The sequence below is a fragment of the Mangifera indica genome, chromosome 20 (assembly GCF_011075055.1).
Source record: "Mangifera indica cultivar Alphonso chromosome 20, CATAS_Mindica_2.1, whole genome shotgun sequence".
In the NCBI taxonomy this organism is placed as follows: domain Eukaryota; kingdom Viridiplantae; phylum Streptophyta; class Magnoliopsida; order Sapindales; family Anacardiaceae; genus Mangifera; species Mangifera indica.
Window position 1 is genome coordinate 4,449,167 of NC_058156.1, and position 17,351 is coordinate 4,466,517.

Below are 17,351 nucleotides of genomic sequence, written 5' to 3' on the forward strand. Positions count from 1 at the left end.
TTTCTAATTGTTTCATTAAAGTTTGTATTCTTATAGGTTAACGATTAAATCTATGGCTATAGTAGGATTGAGTTAATGCCCAATTCGATAATTTTTCAATTATTAATAGAAGTCAGTCTATGTAATTAGAAGATCTCTGAGGGAGTGATGCATATTCAATCATCTTTTCACTTTTGGCCATCGAACCTACCCTAAGCTTACTTACCACCCAATAAGCTAAGGAGCATAAATTTCCAATAATGCACTAGCCCAAGGATGTCATCCTTCTTCATTTATGGACCAAAACCACTTTTAGGTATAGTCTTATTACATGTACCCAAGGTCTAAGTGAATAGTTTACTCCAACTGATCCAAAAGTGTAACTTTTGAAGTCTACTATTGGCCCAAACACCCAAGACTCTTTTTTGAAGCCCAAAGAGCTTAAAGTATGTCTTTGGTTGGTTTTGAACTAGAAGAGAAGATGGTTGCCTTAGTTAGGAAACAAGTTTCTTACATTTAAGGAAACAATATTCTATTTTGTCATGTTTTTATTAATTTGGGTATGGGTTTAGTTTATGATGGATGACTTAGCATACATTAGGGATTTTATTTGATTTTAAATTAATTTTGTTGACCAAAGTGTATCATTTCCATTTATGCCTCTTATATAAAGGGGTGACCTTTTTTTGTAATTTTTTGGTTAACATTTGAATGAAACTTAAGTTAAGCTTTGAAGCTATTTCCTCATTTTCCTTTATCCAATCATCATGGTGGAAGATTGGTGGTAGAAGGCCCTAAGGTTGGTGGATCTCTTTCTTTTATGCCTTGGTTTTCATTAGTGTGTTCCTTAGAATCCAAATTGCATGCATGTGAAAGGTTTTCAATCCTATGACAAAGAGTTGCAGCATAATTACCATTTCTACCACTGCATTCTACTTATAATTTGATTGTCTTATTCTATACCAATTGTATACATCCATAGCTTGAAAGAAAGTTCATTGTGTTGTGATTATGATTAAATGAATTCGGATAGATTTAGAGTTGATTTGGTTGGTTAGATTGCAAGAACAAAAAAACTACACATACCAAATGAATAGTGAAATTTTTTTTTTATTTTTTGGTTTCTTGTTGCATGTTTGGATGAATATGCTCCATTTGGTTTTAGAGCCTAAGCTATTTTTATGATTTGTTGAATGTAATCTTCTTCCTAGAGTTATTGTTCACGACTAAAATTTACTGTTTACCATAAAGTTATTGTTTATAGAACCTTAATTTTGCCTAAGCACTTACTAATACTCACCCCACCGTTAAACACTTATAACCATGAGTCTTCACCAACCATCCTCTACCAAAAGAATGTCCCACAATAGAACTTCATCCCCTTCCTCTTCACCTTCTGAGCCTTGGGAGTTTGGCCAAAAGAGATTGGAAGGAGAAATCCAAGAACTCAAGAATGAATTTAGAACTTAAATGACTCAAATGGTGTAATAGATTAGAGACTTGGCTATCACTAAAAACCAAGTCACCCGCTCATTAAACCAAATCCCACCTCTACCACAACCAGCCCTACAACTTTATCCAAAGAGATACAATAGACCTTCTTCTCTCCTTCTTAGACATCATGGAGAGGAATTGATTCTCTTTAGTGGTTTAAGTAATGAAGAACATGAAAGACCACCAAGGAAAAATAATGATGATAATAGAGGATTAAAAATTGATATTCTAGAATTTAAAAGAGAGTTGCTACTTAGTAAGAGAGTTTTGCATGTCAAGCTTCTTCCTCATGAAGAGCAAAGACTCTATATTTGTCAATCAAGGTGCACCATTAAAGGTAAAGTATGTTCTTTAACTATAGATAGTAGTAATTGTGTAAATGTAGCTTCATCTACCTTAGTAGAAAACTTGGATTGTCTACCATCCCACATCCTCAACCATACAAACTCCAATAGTTGAGTAATGGAACCAGCCTATAAGTTGCCAAACAAGTGCTTGTTTCATTCTCCATAGGCAAGCGTTATCATGATAAAATATTATGTGATATGGTTCCCATGGATGCATGCCACTTGTTGTTGGGAAAACCATGGCGATTTGATAGAGAAGTGAGTCATAATGGCAAGAATAACACATAATCCTTCAAGATCAATGGAAAGATTATTAACTTGCTACCTTTTAGCCCATAAGAAGCTAATAAGGTTATCAAAAGGAAAAAAGTTTAAAATGAGAGTATGTATATGAATGGGCAGTAAGTAGAGAAAGCTTTCTTAAGTTTGTAACCTGTTTTAGCACTACTTATACTTAAAGGGAAGATCAAGCAAGAAAAGAAAGAAGCCTATCTATTAGTTTAAGCTCTTTTGGCTAAATATGAAGATGTATTTTTGAGAGAACTTCCATCTGGCCTTCCTCCTCTAAGGGGTATTGAACATCAAATAGACTTGATTCTGGGAACACCCTTACCAAATAAGCTAGCTTATAGATGCAACCCCATAAAGACTAAGGAGTTTCAACGACAAGTGGAAGAATTGATTGCAAAAGGCTATGTTAGGCCAAGTATGAGTCCATGCTTGGTTCTAGCCTTACTAATGGCTAAGAAATATGGGTCATATAAGATGTGTATGGATAGTAGAGCTATTAATAACATTACTATCGAGTATAGGTATCATATCCCTATACTTGATAACATACTTGATAAGTTACATGGTACATATGTCTTCTCCAAAATTGACCTAAGGAGTAACTACCTTCAAATAGGCATGAAGGAAGGTGATGAGTGAAAGACAGCCTTCAAGACTAAAGAAGGCTTATATGAATGGATAGTTATGCCCTTTGGCCTTTTAAATGTTCCAAGCATTTTTATGAGGTACTCAAACTTTACATTGGCTTATTTGTTGTTGTTTATTTTGATGACATATTAGTATATAACAAAACTCTTGATGATCATATCTTGCATTTGAGAAGTGTTTTTGATATGATGAGGAAGAATAAGTTATATGCAAAAGAAGAAAAGTGTGAATTCTTTGTAGACCAAGTTGTGTTCCTTATATATATAGTCTCTAAGGATGGCATTCAAGTAGATTAATCAAAGGTAGACATCATTAAAACTTGGCCCCAACTGAAGACTTTCACTAAAGTTAGAAACTTCCATGGCCTTGCTTCTTTTTATTAGCATTTTGTCCCTACTTTTAGTACTCTTATAGCTCCTATCACTGAATGCATGAAGAGAAATGGGTTTAAATGGTTTGCAGTAGCCTCCAAAGCATTTGAGGAGATTAAAAATAAGTTATGTGAAACCCCTATACTTGTTCTACCTAATTTTGATAAGGTATTTGAAGTGGAATATGATGCAAGTGGAGTTGGCATTAGAATAGTCCTAACTAAAGCCAAAAAGCCTATTGCTTACCTTAGTGAGAAGTTTAATGAGTCCAAGAGAAGGTACTCCACCTATGACAAAGAATTCTATGCAATTGTTAAAGCCCTTGATCATTGGAGTCATTACCTAAGACTTAAACAATTTGTGCTTCATTCCGATCACCAAGCCTTGAAGGCATTACTTATCTTAGTAGCCAACATAAGATAAGTTCAAGGCATGCTAAATTGGTAGATTCTTCTAGTCTTTCTCTTTTGTTTCAGCATATAAACAAGGTTCTTCCAATGTAGTTATTAATACTCTTTCAAGAAGGCGTTACTTATTATCCATTCTTGATGCAAGAGTTCTAGGTTTCTAGTTTATAAAAGAATATACAATGAAGATGATGAGCTTGCGAAGATCATGAAGAAGTATTTTAGAGGGGCATATGAAGACTATTCTATCCATATTGGTTTTCTTTTCAAAGAAGCTAAATTATACATCCCTAAAAGCTCTTTTAGGGAACTTCTCATTAGGTAGACATATGGTAGTGGATTAGCAGGTCATTTTGGCATAAATAAGACCTTAGACATGCTTAAAGAGCATTTCTATTGGCCTAAGATGGTGAATGACGTCCAAGACATTATTGCAAGGTGTGACACATGTCAAAGGTCTAAGTCTCATTTCAAACCTAGTCTTTACATGCCTTTACCTATTCTAGAGCAACCATGAGAGGATCTTAGTATAGATTTTATTATGGCTCTTCCAAGAACTCAAAGGGGAAAGGATGTTATAATAGTGGTAGTAGATAAATTCTTTAAAATGGCACGTTTTATCCCTTGTTCCAAGACTGAAGATGCTAGCAAGATGGCTAATTTGTTCTTCAAAGAAGTGGTAAGGCTACATTGAATTCCAAAAACCATAGTTTTGGATCGAGACACCAAGTTCTTGAGCCACTTTGAAGGACATTATAGAGCGAAATAGAAACCAAACTCATGTTTAACACCTCTCATCACCCTCAAACCGATGGTCAAACTGAAGTAACTAATAGGACTTTAGGCACAATCTTTAGGACTTTGGTTAGCAAACACTTAAGGGATTAGGACTTAAAGATTGCTCAAGCTGAATTTTCCTATAATAGGAGTCCAAGTGCAACAATCGACCACTCTTTATTTGGGGTAGTGTATGGCCTTAATCCCTTAACTTCTTTGGATCTAACTTATTTACCTCTTGATGTGCAAGTTTATAAAGATGCCAAGGAGAAAGCTACTGCCATGAAGAAGCTCCATGACACCATCAAATTTCAGATCAAGAAAACCAATAAAGCTCACAAGAGGAAGATCAACAAGCATAGAAAGCCATCTTTCTCTAAACCTGGTGATTTAGTTTGAGTGCTTTTAAGAAAAGAGTGATTTCTAAGCAAGAGGAAGAGTAAACTTGCTTCAAATGCTAATGGACCATTTGAAGTGCTTGAAAAGGTGAATGACAATGTATACAAGGTGAATCTTCCAGATGAGATGGGAAAAGCCTCAACCATTTTCAATATTGGGGACCTTTCACCATACATGGAGGATGACAACCTTAAGGATTTAAGGGCAAATCTTTCACAACCCGGGGAGGATAAAGCATATTTGGCCACCTCTTAACTTTTGGCCACCAAACCTACCCTAAGCCTACTTACCACCCAAGAAGCTAAGGAGCATAAATTTCTAGCAATACACTAGCCCAAGGATGTCATCCTTCTTCATTTTTGGCCTAAAACCACTTTTGGGTATAGTCTCATTACATGAACCCAAGGTCCAAGTGAATAGTTTGCTCCAATTAATCCTAAAGTGTAACTTTTGAAGTCCACTATTGGCCCAAACGTCTAAGACTCATTTTTTAAGTCCAAAAAGCTCAAAGTATGCCTTTAGTTGGTTTTAAACTAGAAGAAAAGATAATTGTCTTAGTTAAGAAACAAGTTTCCTACATTGTTAGTGTGTGAAATTCCATATTTTTAAGCATTTAATTTCCTTGATTTGTGATATTTAATTTGTTAATTATTTGATTAATTGTTTGTTTTAGGAAATTGGGCATTAATTGCATTATTATGAGAAAAGATGCAAAATAAAAGGAATTTAGAGTTGTCACGTATCAAGACAGAATGACGGCAAAATACATAGGAGATGGTTGATTGTGGAAAGGAGAAAATCGCGCTATTTATTGAGAAATTCACAATTGAAGACTTAATTAACAATTGGAGGAAGTTCAGGTCCTTTGGATGATATTTGGCACAAAAATATTACTCAATGACTGAAGCAGACTTGGTAGTATAAAAAGGACAATTGCTCTCTGTTTTAAGATTTTTTTAGTTTTTAGCATCCTTTTCTTTCAGAAAGAAACAGAGCCGCAACCCTTCACTGGTTCTTCTTCAATTAGTATAGGATTTTTATTTTAATTTTCTGTGAAGCCATGAACATAAACATGAGTGGCTAACTCTTTTCTTTAGTCGAGTAATCAGGACCATGGTTCTACGACGATTGTGAGATCTTTTTTACCCGTTCTTTTCTTTTAAATATTTAATTTGTTCCTGATTTTATTTATTGTTGTCTTGTTCAATTAAATAGGAGACGTCTTATTTATTTTGGATTAAAAACAACTTTGCTAGATTAAATTATTGAATCTGTATTTGTTTGATGGTTTAATCATAAGTGGCTGACTAGCATGCTTGGTGAAGTAGAATAACTATTGTATGTTAGTGGAATAGGTTAATCTAATTTAAACAAAAACAGCGTCTGTGTTTTGTTGATTAGAATCGGTGGCTTTTCTAATTCTTAATTATGTTTTCAATTTAAATTCTAAGATCGTATCTAAAACTGATTGAAAAACAAGAGAAGTAATCAAAGAACGTTTCTTAATTACCAACACCTAAGGAAAAGCAGAACAACGAGCGTCTCGATGTTTCATAACCGGTTTATTTAAAAGGAAAAATTAATCTTTTTATCGATGATCAATTGAATTGAACCATACCTAAATTACTTGGCTAGAACTCGTCTTATTATTGTTTCAATCTAGTTTTCTGATTACTTTGATTATTTAATTCTGAATTAATTTATTTTTGTTTACTCGTACGATTCGAAACAACAAAATCCCTCTTGCTTTATTTTGTTATATTTCAGATAAATAACCCAATCTCTGTGGATACGACTCTACTTGCACTATCTACAAGTTTTCATTGAGAGAGTAGAAAATTTTATTTTTGGTGGATTCGACACCCACCATACATTTAAGGAAAATGTGTACTATTTTGTCTTGTATACATTAATTTGGGCATAGGTTTAGTTTATGATGGATGGCTTAGCATAAAATAAGGATTTTAGTTGATTTTAAATTAATTTTATTGACCAGAGTGTATCATTGCCATTCATGCCTCTTATATAAATGGGTGACCTTCATTTGTAATTTTTTGGTTGACAATTGAATGAAACTTAAGTTAAAGCTTAGTGGAAGATTGGTGGTAGAAGACCCCAAAGTTGGTGGATCTTTTTCCTTTATGCCTTGGTTTTCATTAGTGTGTTCCTTAGAGTCCAAATTGCATGCATATGAAAGGTTTTCAATCCTATGGCAGAGAGTTGTAGCATAATTCCATTTCTACCACTATATTCTACTTGTAATTTGATTGTCTTATTCTATACCAATTATGTACGTCCATAGCTTGAAAGAAAGTTCATTGTGTTGTGATTATGATGAAATGAATTTGATTGGATTTGGAGTTGATTTGGTTGGTTAGATTGCAAGAATAGAAAAACTGCACATACCAAATGAACAGTGAAAATAGTTTTTGATTTTTTGGTTTCTTGTTGCATGTTTGGGTGAATATGCACCATGGAGACACTTCATTTATATCTCAACCTCGAAAACATATTATATGACAAAATGAGCAAATTGTATGAGTAACCGTATCATTAACAGGTTAAGAAGTCATATGTTAACATTATACTAATCAGGTGACCATGATGTCTTGTTAGAGGCTACTTTTGGTCTGTGTCTAGGTGGATGCTAAGTTGGATGCCGATACTAATCCAGTAATAATAAAAGAAAATGAAATATATATATATATATATATATATATATATATATATATATATATATATATAAGGGTATGCACATGCATAATATAAATAATAAATAAATATATATATAAATATATATATATATATATATATATATATATATATATATATATATATATATATATATATATATATATATATGCACTTTACATGTAGAGTTTGGAGACAGAAGAAAGTTGATTGTAGTACGGGAAAATTAAATAAAAGCCCCAGCCACTTTATTTCTTCCATCTTGACTTTATCACATGAAAAAGTTGGTACACATTATGTGCATTACTTCTCATGGAGAAATCACAAGTGGCGTATATAATGTCCCTTGGAAACCTTGGTTGCCTTTGATATTTTGAAGAATTATCTTCCCATGCTGCATGCCAAATTTGATTGGCTCTAGACCACCTACCCTAGCATATACATCTATACATATACATACCAATTATTATTTTTAAAAGATTGAAACATATTCCTTTTGAGGAAATCAAGGATATTTCCTAGTATATCATCCAACGATGCCTATTTGGATATAGTTGATATTTCTAAAAAATTAAAACATCAACTTTGAGCGTATATTATGATATTCATCATCATTCTAATAACTAATATTAATAAAAATCTAATCATCTTTGTCTCTTAATTTATGTGTTTAATGACACATAATCCAAGAAAAACATGTATTATCATGACAAAAAATAATCCTTTTAGATTCTTATTTGTTGAATCCCTTCAGCCTTTATCTGTTATAAACACTCAAACATAAATTTAGTAGTTTATATGATCTACAAAAATATATCAAGTAAGGATATAGACTAAGTTTAAGTTCTTCCATAAAGGATTACTGGGTTACCCAAATTTTATTATGTCAGTTGCAAATTTCACACTTAATTCTAATATGTTTATCATCATATAGATATACAATGTCAGAATGTCATTGTACTCTTACTAGCTTTTGTATACAATTTTCATATTCATATATGTAGAACCAAAAGATTTTATTATTTTATTTGTATGAATATTTTTAGATTCCAACGTTCATATGAGTTCTTACATAGAACTTATCAACTTGCATACTTGACAAACTTCCTTTTAAAGTTAATACCATTGGTTATGAGATGGTCATAACCATTCTAGGTTTTATCCATTGGAGCTATTCTTGACAATTAATTGTCAAACTTTTAATGGCTTTGCAGCAACTATGAGCGCATCTAGATTTTAGTTTCAATTGTAGGCCTCAGATTTTAACATCATAAATGACCAATGTGTTTATCAAGAGTTATGAGAATTTTAATTCTTATAAACTCATAATGCACCTTATCTTTTGTACACAAATCTATATACTTGGGCTGATTTCTAGGAATAAGTAATCTTTATTATGATGTTCAACCATACTTATTGACACATCATTTATTATATGTCTATCTTTTTTGTGAATTAGAACTCGATTGAGTTTTATTATCTTCCCACTTGATCTTTTAAAGAATGACATCTACAAGAATCTTCCAAAATAGATTTTAAAATCTATTTAATACTGAAAGAATAACATTCTTAAGTTTTCTTTAGAATATCATACAATATAATTTATTTAACATATAGTTTAACTAACTCAAGTTAATTACTTAACATTAGTGTTACTACCATTGTTAAATAATTCATTCAATTCAATCCAATGACAATTTGGTTGACCTATTAATAAAGCCTCTATCATAACTAGGGATGGATTCAAGCCAAGCCGAGCTGGAGCTCGGCTTGGTTTACATATAGCTGAGCTCAAGTTTGAGCTCGTGAAAACCAAGCTCAAACTAGGCTCGGCTCATTTTTTATTATTAAAACGATGTCATTTTAATATATATTGGTCAAAACGATGTCGTTTTGTATCAAAATTTTTAATTGAAAAATTTGGCGAGTAACTCGAGCTTAAGGTTAAACTCTTATAGGGCTGGCTCGTTTCAGGCTCATTCGAGTTGAGTTTGAGCTCGAGCTTGAATGAGCTTGGTTCGAGTCCAACCCTAATCACAACGTAAGCATGATAGGAATGTAGCCAGATTAGACATTAGATACATGACTGATCGGCTATAGTGCAAGTGGGAGATTGTTAAGATAAATGCCCTAGGCTGATTAATTTGACATTTGTAATTAAAATTTATCTTATTAATTTATAAAAGGATTTATAGAAATTCATTTAATATGTTTGTCTATTATATGATTGTGTAAATAATATGCCCTTAAAATAGTATAATTGTGATGAAAGGATTAGAAGATTAATCGTGTGAACCCTATGCATATATTAGATGGTCATTCTAGAAATGTCCATAATCCTGATATTATAATGACTAAGGGCACATGTAATGGTGATGGGATTATCATAGTATTGAGTGACCTCACCAAAAAGGTAGCGACAGTTCTCACATGTTAAAACTATTTACTGATAGCTCGATGCAACACATGGGTGCATACTATAAACGTGTTAATCAAATTGACCCCACTAGAGGATATCTATATAGATAGTTGTTCTAGTGTCTATGGAACAAATCCTTTAAATACCACAATGCATGTGATCCTTTGACTTGAGATTGTCAGACTATCTCACATAAAGATCGGTATGGTTTGACATTATCCAATGTAACACTATAATAGGGGTATTATAAAGATAATGAACAACCATATCATGAGATATATAGAGGCTACTATGGTTGATCAACAAAGGATTTTTTATTCCTGAGCATAGGAGAAGATATCTCATATGTGAATGTTGGAAGACATTTATGACTATTTGAATACGTGGCCACAGTGGGATGAGGTTGTAGCTTAATCTATGTAAGTCATTAATGTGTATTAGCTCATATAAAAAACTATTGAGATAGACACATTTCTCTGTCCCAGCCTCGAGAGATATCAAATGATGAAAGGATTGAATTGCACGTAACTATAATGTTGTAAAAGCTTATAGAGATGTTCACTAACACTTTACCGTTCAGGTGGCCACAACGCACTAGAGGCCAATCTTGGTCTATTTGTAATTTCAACTTGAATTTAGACATAATTAGTTCGATAGAGAGCTTATAGGTCGCACGTATTAAAACGTTGATACGAACTAAGAGGCAAGGATTATTTGACGACAATCTTGAGATCATGGAAAAAGAGCAATGTATGGATGTGTTTTGATTAGAATCATTTGGTGTACTTAGTGCCATATGGCATCATGCAAATACACATCATAAGATTAAATTTTACTGAGATAGAGAGCGTAGACTGCTGGGCATAAGTTAAAACATGTACATAGACAAGGAATTGACTAGATTCACTATGGAAGAATCCAAGAAATGATTTCTACCTATGTCCCATGATGTATATCTTTCGAAAGAAATGTGTCCATGTATACAATCTGAAAGAGATAAGATGAGTAAGAACTCATATGCTTTGGCTATAGGATTACTCATGTATGTCATGTTATGTATGAAGATTGATGTTTTATACGCCTTGAGCATTTGTAGTAAATATCAATCTGATCCAAGTGAAAAATACTAGATAGCTGTTAAGAACATCCTAAAGAATGTAAGAAAGACTAAGAATGTATTCTTGGCTTATAGAAAGGATTCTAAACTCACTATAAAAGTCTATAGTGATACAAGTTTTTAGATTGATTAAAATTATTACAAATCCTAATCAGGATTTGTGTTTTGTTTGAATAGTGGTATAGTAAGCTAGAAAAGCTCCAAGAAAAATACAGTGATTGATTCTACAATAGAGTCTGAGTACATTACACTTTCAAAAGTGACAAAAGAAGTTATATGGATCAAAACATTGTGACTAAAGTTGGAGTGGTTCCAAATATGGTTGAGATAATTGAGCTCTATTATGACAACAATTGAGCAATTGCTCAGGGGAAAAGTTATGGTTTTATCAGAGGTTTAAATACATACTCAGACGATAGATAGAAAGAATTGATATATATGACAATTTGGCTGAGTCACTAACAAAGCTTTTGCCATAGTAAAAACATGTTAAACATGTAGCCAAACACGATAGTAGATATATAACCAATTGACTATAGTGCAAGTGGGAGATTATTAGGATAGATGTCTTAAAACCAAATGAATTTAGTATCTATTGATGTAATTTTATATTAATAATTAATAAAGGATTTTTTGTTATTCAATTCATATATTGTTTATTTATGTGATTACATAAATAACATGCCTTTACAATAGTGGAACTGTGACAAAAGGATCAAATGATTAATCGTGAGAACCCTATGTATACATTAAGTAGTCATTTTAGAAATGCCCATAATCTTGACATTACAATGAACAAGGCTATGTGTAATGATGATAGAATTATCATAATGTTAAGCGACCCCACCAAAAGTGGTGACAATTCTCTTATATCGAAACTATTGTAGACAATTTATTGTAACACATGAGTATACACTGTAGACATGTTCATTGGACTGCCCTTAACCAAAGGATATCTATATGGATGATTGTTCCAATTTATATGGAATAAATCCTCTGAACACCATATGCATATGTGATCCTTTGACTTGAGGTCGTTTAACCGTCTCGTGTAATGATCGATATGGTTTGATGTTATCTAACGTGTTACCGTAATTAGGGTAACTATAAAAGTAGTAATCAGCCATATCGTGAGATACATCAGGCTATGGTTGATTGATAAATGACTCGTCACTAGTAAGCATAAGAGAAGATATCTCAAATGAGAATACTGAATGATATTCATAACTATTTGAATCTGTGGCCATAGTGAGATAAAATTGCAGCCTAACTTGTATTGGTCATTAATGTGTAACAATTCATACTGAGGAGCTACTAAGATAGACACATTTCTATGTCTCAACCTTGAGAGATATTAGTTGATGAAACGATTGAATTGCACAAAACTATGATATTGTAAAAGTTTAAGAGATATCCACTAATACTCTATCATCCGTGTGGGCATGATGCTTTATTAAAGACCAATCTTGGTTTATGTCTGGATTCACCTTGAATTTAGACACTATTAGTTTGATAAAGAGCTTATGGGTCACACACTTATAGAGATTGATTCGAACCTAGAGGCAAGAATTATTTTGTGATAATCCTAGTGTTTAGGGAAAAAAGGAATCCAATTGACCACACTTTGACCAAGGTACACTTGGTGTGCATGGTGTTAGGTGGCACCATGCAAAATTATAAAAAGCTTAAAACCATGCTGAGTGGCACATTTGTGGTGCCACTTGTGCATGACTTAATGCATACCGGGTAACACACTTGCATGATACTTGTGTAAGTAATGAAACATGCCAGTTGTGCATGTTTACATGTAAGTCATGCATGTATGCCGAAAATGTTGGTTTTGGATGAAATTCTTGCTGAATTCGAACACTTGCACATATTTAAAACATGTGTTAAAATTCAAATAGACATAACACATATACAATAGAACCCTAGCCACAGGTTTTATATTTTTTTGTCCTTCTTCTTGTAAACACACATAATCTAGTTAAAAAACCCTAGTAGCGTTCTCCTTGGATTGTCTCTTATAAGTTTGTGCTCTGCATGGATACTAAGGCACCACCTCTTGAGTGTAAGATAACATTCAGTTTCAAGCCACATGAAGATTTAGAGGAGCCACCAACACAAGCATAAACTTAAAACAACCTTTTAAGTATTTTGTAGGATTCATGAATAAATGTTCTAAAACGGGTATTATAGCTAGGGTTTCTAGGATTCTTTAATTTTAAAATTTGTAATTTTTACTACATTGCCTTGGTTGACGCCTTGAAAACCCTACACACATCTTTTTCAAGGATATACACCATAGGACATGGACAAAAATCTTTTCATGCAATTTGTACTCTCTATCTCAATAAATTTTAAACCTAAGAATGTAGATTGTTTTATTAAGGTAGATGCCCTAGAGTCAATTGATTTGACATTTTTAATTGTAATTTATCTCATTAATTAATAAAAAGGTTTATAGTTATTTAGTTCATATGCTTATGTGAATCACATGAAATGTTCTTAGAATAGCATGCCTTTAAAATGATAGAATTATGACGAAAGGATCATATGATTGATCGTGGAAACCCTATGTACACATTAGATGGCCATTCTTGAAATGTCCCTAATCTCAACATTATAATAACCAAGGGCATATGTAATGATGATGGGATTATCACAGTGTTGAGTGACCCCTCAGAAAAGTAGCAATAGTTTTGACATGTTGAAGTTGTTTACTGATGGCTTGGTGCAACACATAGGTGTACATTATAAATGTGTTCATCAAGCTGATCCTACCAGAGGATATCCATATGGATAATTACATCAATGTCTATGAAACAAATCCTCTAAAAACTATAGGTGTATATGATCCTTTGACTTGAGGTTGTTAGACGTCTCATGTAAGGATTGATATGGTTTGACCCTATCCAACTTATTGTTGTAGTATAAGTATCATAAAATTAGTGAATAACCATATCATGAGATTCATGGAGGTTATAGTTGATTAATAAAGGATTAGTCACTTCTAACCATAAGAAAAGATATTTCATATGCGAATGCTAAAAGACATTCATGACTACTTGATCTATGGCTACAGTAAGATGAGATTATAGTCTAATCTATGTAAGTTGTTAATATGTATTAACTCATATCAAGAAATTAGTGAGATAGACACACTTATATGTCTCAGCCTCAAGAGATATCGGTTGATGAAAGGATTGAATTGCACATAACTGTGATGTTATAAAAGTTTATTGGTGCATTCTCATCCAAAACATGCGACAACATCTAAAATGCAAAAATTTGTTTTCACTGTTATTTGCAAGAGGCAAGTTTTTAGTTCATTCAATTTGACAACCAAGACAAATTCCAATCCAAACCAAACTTATGTCAATGCATTCATAATACAATGAGCTATCTTTTGATCTATGGCAGCATAAAAAAGAGACAAGATAAAGCAATGAAAATGAAGATAAAATTCAGTGGTAGATTTGGTAATTTCTCTACAACTCTCTAGTGCATACACTTCAAACATACACAAATGTATTCAACTTTCGATTCTAAGGATGTAAAAATTAAACCAAGGCATAAAGGAATGATTCCACCAACTTTCGGGTCTTCCACCAAAATGATTGGATAAAGAAAATGAGGGATAAAAGCTTCAAAGCTTTATCTCAAGTTTCATTCAAAATGCCAACAAAAAAAATACAAATGAAAACCTACCTCTTTATATAAGAAACATGGACGACAATGATACAACTTTGTCATCAAAATTAATTAAAAATCAACTAAACTCCTTAATGTATGCTAAGCCATCCATCATAAACTAAACCCATATCTCATTAATTTACTTGGAAACAAAAGTGGTCATCTTTTTCCTTAAATCTAGAAATATGTCTCCTATCTTTGCAACCAAGTTTCCATCTAGTTCTAAAGCAACTAAATATACAAGTTTAGGCCAAACAGGTTTTTCAAAGCTCTTTGGACTATTTGGGCTTAAAATAGACTTCATTTGTTGCTTCTTTGGGCTAATGAGTGCAAGTTATTCACTTGGACCTTGGGTGCATGTTGTGAGGCTATACCCAAAAGTGAGATTGGGCCAAAAATAAGGAAGCAATGCTTTTTTTGGCTTATGAGTTGCTAGATTTTCATCCTTCTTGGTTTCAAGGGTAGCATGGAGGCTTGAGGAAGCCTTACAACCCAAGAATGGTGATGGAGCCAGGTATGCATCTGTAGGATTTTGGCAAGAAAATTAAAATTTCTAGATCATGTTCATATCATATGTAATAATGGTAATATAAAATTTACATATTGTTTCAAGAAATAAAATATAGAAACGTGTAAACTACCTTGTACCTTGTAATTTGATTTGAAGTTAGGAAGCTTGAATCACTAAAATAAGTGATCTCTTGACTTTCACACTTCAAGGAAGAAAAATGGAAACTTTCCCAGCAAAAGAAAAAAAGAAACAAAATGTATTATTTTTCTACATTTCTCTCCCATTTATTAAACTAAAACTTGATATTTATCAAGTTAAATCATGTGCCTAATTCTCATTGATTGATAATTAAGAGTAAATCATAATTTGACACATGTTGAATAATTTGTGCCTAAAATTATTCATGCAACTTTCTAAACAATTTAAAAGGTGCAATTTTTATCCTCGAAAAGTGCTAGCCAACCATGGATAAATATTTTCAACTTCATAACACTATTTTCTTCCTTGAAATATAGGTGTGACCTTCAAGGTTCATAGTGACATAGTTGTGGGCCCCATATCAGACGATACATTTTATTATATCACTTTATAATCCAAAACTGTCATTAACTGATATACTTCATTTTTCATTACAAACGAAGCTCCCACTGATCATGTGGTGTCATCTAGCAATGCTCCATGACCCCTACATCACAATGAAGTACAAGCTTCACATAATGCCAAATGAAATTTTCTTACTTACACTTACCATGTAGTCTAATCCCTCTGTTGTTACATCCCGATTAAACTTGGATTCATGGAATGTCAAAATATAATATTTAATCTTTTCAAATATCAAATAAAACATCATAACGTGTCACATCGAAACTCTTTTCATGTGGTCTTTTATCTACACTGGCCAGTGTCTTAGATTTTCATGTTTCTCAATATTTATATGAGAACTCAAGAGCAATCGAGCTGACGAATTCCTGTATGATCATCACTCATCCTCTCGCTCAAGCAACATATGATCAAAATGGCTTCTGAACAAGACATGATTAGCCTTGTGGTATACACCGAATAAACCATATGTTCCATAACGAAGCACAATTATGATATCTCAAGTCATAAGATCTATATACTAGTATGATTTACGATGTATCGTTGACTACATATTAATGCTCATATGATCATTATTCATCGGTCACGTTCGATAAACAATATAATATAATAGCCTTTGATCAATTCTCTAATCATCAAACGATTCTATTGTTTATTCATTTGTATATCCACCATGTCTAATATCATCCACTGATATACTGTAGTGATATAGCACATACCATTATGCAATACTATTGCCTAAACAGATTGCCTATGTAGGGAACGATTTGATAACGTTTATTAAAACTCATCAGAACCTTTCACATGTCATATGCATGTAGCTAATATGGATGTAATATAAACTACAACATAGGCATAAAAATGACATAGAAAACATATGAAGTATGACAAAACTCTTCTTTTATTAATAATGTATATGCAAGATATACAACCTTTGAAACCAACAAAGCGAATGGTTTTTAGGGCATATTCTAACAAGAACTCCCACTTGCACTAAAGCTAATCGCTTTAGTACCTAATGCCTATCCTCTCTAGATGCGTCAGTGTTTTAGTTAGTGGGTCTACAAGATTATCTACCAAAACAATCTTCTGAATGACAACATCTCCAGCTCCAATGAATTCTCTCAAGATGTGATATTTTTGCTGAACATACTTTAACCTTTGATGCACTCTTGGTTCCTTTGCCTGTGCAATGATACCAGTATTGTCACATAATATAATTATTGGTTGACCATGCCCAACTCTGTGGCAAATTTATGCATCCAAACGACCTTTTTCGCAGCTTCTAAAGTTGTAATATACTCAGCTTTTGTAGTAAACTCTGTAATAGTCAACTGTTTGGCACTTTTCCAACTAATTGTGCCTCTATTATAGGCAAAAACAAATACAGACATAGACTTTCTGTCGTTTACATCTGACTAAAAATTAGAATCTGAGCATCTTTTAAGCATTAATTCTGAACTTTCATAACCTAATATCAACCATTTGGCCCTCCTTAAATACTTCAGGATAGCTTTTACTGTTGTCTAGTGTCTTTCTCTAGGATTTGACTGATATTTGCTTACTGTACTAACTGCAAAAGTAATGTCTGGTCATGTACATAA